Raw genomic sequence first — 4,733 nt, forward strand, 5'->3', positions numbered from 1 at the left:
GTGCTGGTTGCCCCACTGCACTCGGTTCTGGCGATGGCGGCGGGTGAGGACAGCTCATCTGTGAGGTCTGCGAGCTCTCAAACCAGCTTCATGCAGGCGGTTCCGCACGGTCTGGTCCGATAATCGGTGTGGCCCGGGGAGAGCCTGGACAGAAGATGTGGCCGACAGGAAACGATTCCGGAGGTGGCGGAGCCGTATGAAGCGGTCGTGAGCAGCAGTTGTCGCCCTTGGTCTTCCCGCTCGTGGCAAGTCAGCAACGGAGCCAGTGGCTTGAAACCTGACCCACAGTCTACTGATGGTGCTCTGGGACATGTGGAAGTGCCTGGCGATTGCACTTTGACTTTGGCCTGCTTGTAAACGACCCAATGCAATTTGGCGGTCTTCTCTACTAAATCGGGCCATCTTTCGTCGCTGAATTGTCGTCTGATTTCTTTGTGGCGAACAATCCGCTTTTATGGGTTTTGGAAGACATGGTGAGAGCTCAATATTCCCCGAGTTTCACGAGATTACACTGAAGCATGACGAGTGGTCATGCCAAATGAGCAATTTTGACATTGTAGCCACTGATAACGCATGCGTCACGTGCAGAGCTCACTTGTGGCAAAGGACGAAAGGTCGACGACCAGATAAACATTTTCTGCAGTTTGGTGGATATCCTTGTGGCCATATAACTAAATTAACCAAATATTACAAGCTATGCGTTTCTTTTTTTGAACAGTATAACTGAAATTGAATTGCTTTTTGTATCCTGCTCAGATAGTTGACTACAGATTATTTCTCAGCTCTGGGGAAACCACGATTAGACTACAAACAGTTACTTACGATTTGACAGTGTAAGTACAGCCTTTGTATTTGGGTGTGTATTATATCTGTGTGTTTGGTGGCTTGTGTTATTGGCTAGTTTGTATGTTAGTTTGTCTGTTTGTTGGGCGTTTTGCTTGTCTGATTGTTATGATATTTTTGTTGGTTTTGTTTGTCTGTTTGTTTGCCTAATTGTTTGTGTGGTTGTTTTTTCGTTCGTTTGTTTGTGTGTTTTTTTTTCTTCTGTTTTGCTTTCTATCTTTTTTACTTGTTTTTTGTTAAACAAGGTTTGAAAAATCGACTTCTCCTTCCTTTAAATCGAAACCAAAAAGTACGATTGATAATTTTAAGGGTTAGCCTGAAACAGTCTTCATACCAATCTTCAAAACACTCGCTGTTTGTGACTAGAAATTAAGGCATTTCTGTAAGGTGACTGTGCTTTTCTTTCTGCTTGACTCAAGACTCAAGATTTGTTTCTGTTCTTTAAAAGATTCCTGAGTTTTCCTTATTGGGTTAAGATAAGCTTCTATTTGTTAACGTAATGTTACTGAAGACTGTCATGCTTAGGAAGAATTATCTTTAAAAGTGGAATAATGAAAAAAAGCAGCAAGAAGTAAGTACGGTTCTTAATATGTAGGAAATCCACACACAAATCCAAAAACATACACAAACAAGCACGCACACACACACACACACACACACACACACACACACACGCAATATACACACTAATCAGATCTTGTGCTGACCTTAGAACGCACGCACACGCACACACACACACATACACACACACACACACACACACACACACACAAACACACACACACACACACACAAAATCGCGTGCGCTACTTTCGTGGCTTTAAATAAGTGTCCGTATTCGTTTTGCAGTGGTCAGCTGTTTGAACGACCCATAAATTACAGTCCAAAGCAACTATGGCAGATACCATATTCATTGTCGTGGTGCCTTTCTTGGTCCTCATGCTAGTTTCCCCAGGTAAGCTCAAGGTTAGATTCGTGTGTGTGTTCTTGAGTGTGTGTAGTAAATATTATGTGGTTCTATATGTGTGTGTGTGATTATGTGTGTGTGTGTGTGTGGGGGGGGGTGTATATATATGTGTGTGTGTGTGTGTTCTTCTCTGTGTGCATACATTTTATGTGTGTGTGTGCGTGTGTGGGTGTGTGTGTGTGCGTGTGTGGGTGTGTGTATGTGTGTGTGTGTGTGTGTGTGTGTGTGTGTGTGTGAGTATTTGTGTATGTGTGTGTTTTTGTGTGAATATATGCATGTACCAATCTTTGTATTTAATGTTTACATTGTGTTCTGGTCTAGTAGATTCTGGAGAAGTGAGACAGACTACAATCGGACTGAAACGAATCAAGGCTTCCTGTCTCGTGGGCACTGAAAAATGTATTGGTTGGACGAGACGACACTGCTGGGGATGTGCTTTAAAACGGCGCCAAGAACGTGTGTGTGTGTGTGTGTGTGTGTGTGTGTGTGTGTGTGTGTGGGTGGGTGTCGGTGTGTGGGTGTGGGTGTGGGTGTGTGTGTGTGGGTGTGTGTGATCGTGAGTATGTGTGTATGTGTATGTGTGTGTGTGTGCAAGTGTGTGTGTGTGTGTGTGTGTGAGAGTGGATGTGTGTTCAAACGTTTCATTTTAAGTGTAAGCTAGCTTATTATTAACAAGCATAGTTATTAGAAAACGTGTAAGAAAAGCATTTTTCATACACGACGTACTACATAGAGAATACTACATGGCAGATTTACACGAGGTTTTTTTTTTTAATATTGAACTGCGAGCGAAAGCGAGCTGTTCACTATTTCAAAAAGCAACGAGTGTAAATCTGGTACGAAACAGCAAGCCATGTAGTATTCCGTTTATCCTACATACTATACTTACGTGTATTTCACTGAAAATGTCCTGCAGTCGAGGCAGCTAAATTGAAGACGCTTGTTTTGAAACCTCGATCTCTTCTAAAGCCTCGTGCAATCTATTACGTCAAAGCAAAGAAACGTCACTCTGAAAGTGTGGCGTGACTTGTTAGTTCTAAATAATCATCGAGGGTAATTAGCGAGCGCAATTTTTTTTTCTATAATGACGTTTGTCTCGGTGACTTTGGCATCATGAGCTGTGGAAAAACAGGTCCCTGCCAGACTTGCTTGACATGACCTCATTTACATGATATACACACGTGTGATTTGAACGATTATTATCCCCCGAGTGTCTCTCTCACTTATGTAGGATAACTGTTTTTGATCTACTCCCTAAGTTAAGTATCCCATTAATCCTTACATACCTTAACCTGATTATAGGAATTTACTTCCCGCCCCAAGTAGAGTACGTAGAATATTTGACAATGTCGGTTTAAGTATCATCTGACATGGATTCTCAATCAAACTCAATCCGTGTTTTTTTGCATATAATTATATTTGACAATGACACGACTCTTTTTAAAACCGATTTGTAAACTTTCAGCTGTAGCCGTTGAAGACAAACTTGCATCATTGCGATTGGATTGAGTCGATACTGTGACCCTGTCGTCGGCGGTTCTGGCCCGCCCCGTTGTGAGAGTGAACACCACTGCAACGACTATCAAATAAAATCAACAGACAGCTGTATCTGGTGTGTGTGTGTGTGTGTGTGTTTGTGTGTGTGTGTGTGTGTATGTGTGTGTGTATATGTATGTGTGTGTGTGTGAGTGAGTGTGTGTGTATGTTTGTGTGTGTGTGTGTATGTTTGTGTGTGTGTGTCTGTGATGTGTGTGTGTGTGTCTGTGTGTGTGTGTCTGTGTGAGTGTGTGAGTGTGTGTGTGTGTGTATGTTTGTGTGTGTGTGTGCCTGTCTGTCTGTCTGTCTGCCTGTCTGTAAGTCCGTCCGTCCGTCCGTCCGTCCGTCCGTACGTCGGTGTGTGAGTGTGTGTTTATGTGTGTGTGTGTGTGTGTGTGTGTGTGTGTGTGTGTGTGTGTGTGTGTGTGTGTGTGTGTGTGTGTGTGTGTGTGTGTGCACAAAAGTGTGCACGTGTGCGATTGAGTTAATGCATGCGTGCTTACTCGTGTTTGTATAAATGTATTCACCTTGCGCCTAACGATTTGACACCTGATATACTCAGTTTACCGTTCATATGTTTCTGCCTGTCTATCTCTAAAATCAGCAATGTGCAAGCTGGGATACCTATCACACGATGCTTTCATCCGCTCGTGTAGTTGTTACCTGTACAGTATCCAGACAGTGTCGGTTAAAGTTCTGTCTTGATGAAGCAGAAGCCATCTGTGTATCACGATTAGAAGGTTAAACTACGAACTGATACCCCGAGTTTAAATAGTGAGGGTAGAGTTTTGTTGTTATTGATGGTTACGACTTTAATGTGCAACGATATGATGCGTATTGTTAAAGGCATATGTACGCGCTCCCGTGTTTACAAAGTGTAGTTTGCCCATAATCGATGTCAAACGCACCATAAGACCATGTAATGACGATATGTCGCCATGCGCGGACCATATACATGCATTACAGCTTGTTTTAGAGTCTCAAAAACTTTGGATGTAAACAAAGACGCGGAGTTATTTCCCTTGCGTCAACGCTACCTCTGTTGGCAAATCTATAAATAGGACGATCCAGATCAAAATGAAAATTAACATATCTCAACATTGAAGGGGTCCTAGACCACAATATTTTGCAGGGAACTTAATTTAGCATGTCTCCAGCTGTTGGTAAAGCAATTAGCGTGTATAGTCATCGAGTACATATGGCTTTAAACAAAGTTTATCCAAAAACAAAAAGACTGCCAACGTTCCAAAATTCAGAATCAAATACTTTTAAAACATTTGGTTCAAACCATGTCTTAGTTCCATTTACTTACACATGAAATGTACATACATTTATAATTGAATGATGAAAACAACAACAAGCCTACGGCTCATGGAGGTGTCTTCAA

The 4,733-nt window shown here is 42.2% G+C and overlaps 1 long non-coding RNA gene across 2 annotated transcripts; it reads left to right on the forward strand.

Annotated features, from left to right (window-relative positions):
- Nucleotides 1-715: 715 nt before the first annotated feature.
- LOC138954563 (uncharacterized) lies at nucleotides 716-3,418 on the forward strand. Of its 2 annotated transcripts, none has more exons than XR_011451893.1 (4): nucleotides 716-833; nucleotides 1,693-1,798; nucleotides 2,135-2,266; nucleotides 3,276-3,418. It is a non-coding gene; the product is annotated as an uncharacterized lncRNA (long non-coding RNA). The 2 variants fall into 2 exon arrangements; XR_011451894.1 differs by having other exon boundaries at nucleotides 807-856.
- The last annotated feature ends 1,315 nt before the right edge of the window (nucleotides 3,419-4,733 follow it).

The sequence above is a fragment of the Littorina saxatilis genome, unplaced genomic scaffold (genome assembly GCF_037325665.1).
Source record: "Littorina saxatilis isolate snail1 unplaced genomic scaffold, US_GU_Lsax_2.0 scaffold_2306, whole genome shotgun sequence".
Classification (NCBI taxonomy): Eukaryota; Metazoa; Mollusca; class Gastropoda; order Littorinimorpha; family Littorinidae; genus Littorina; species Littorina saxatilis.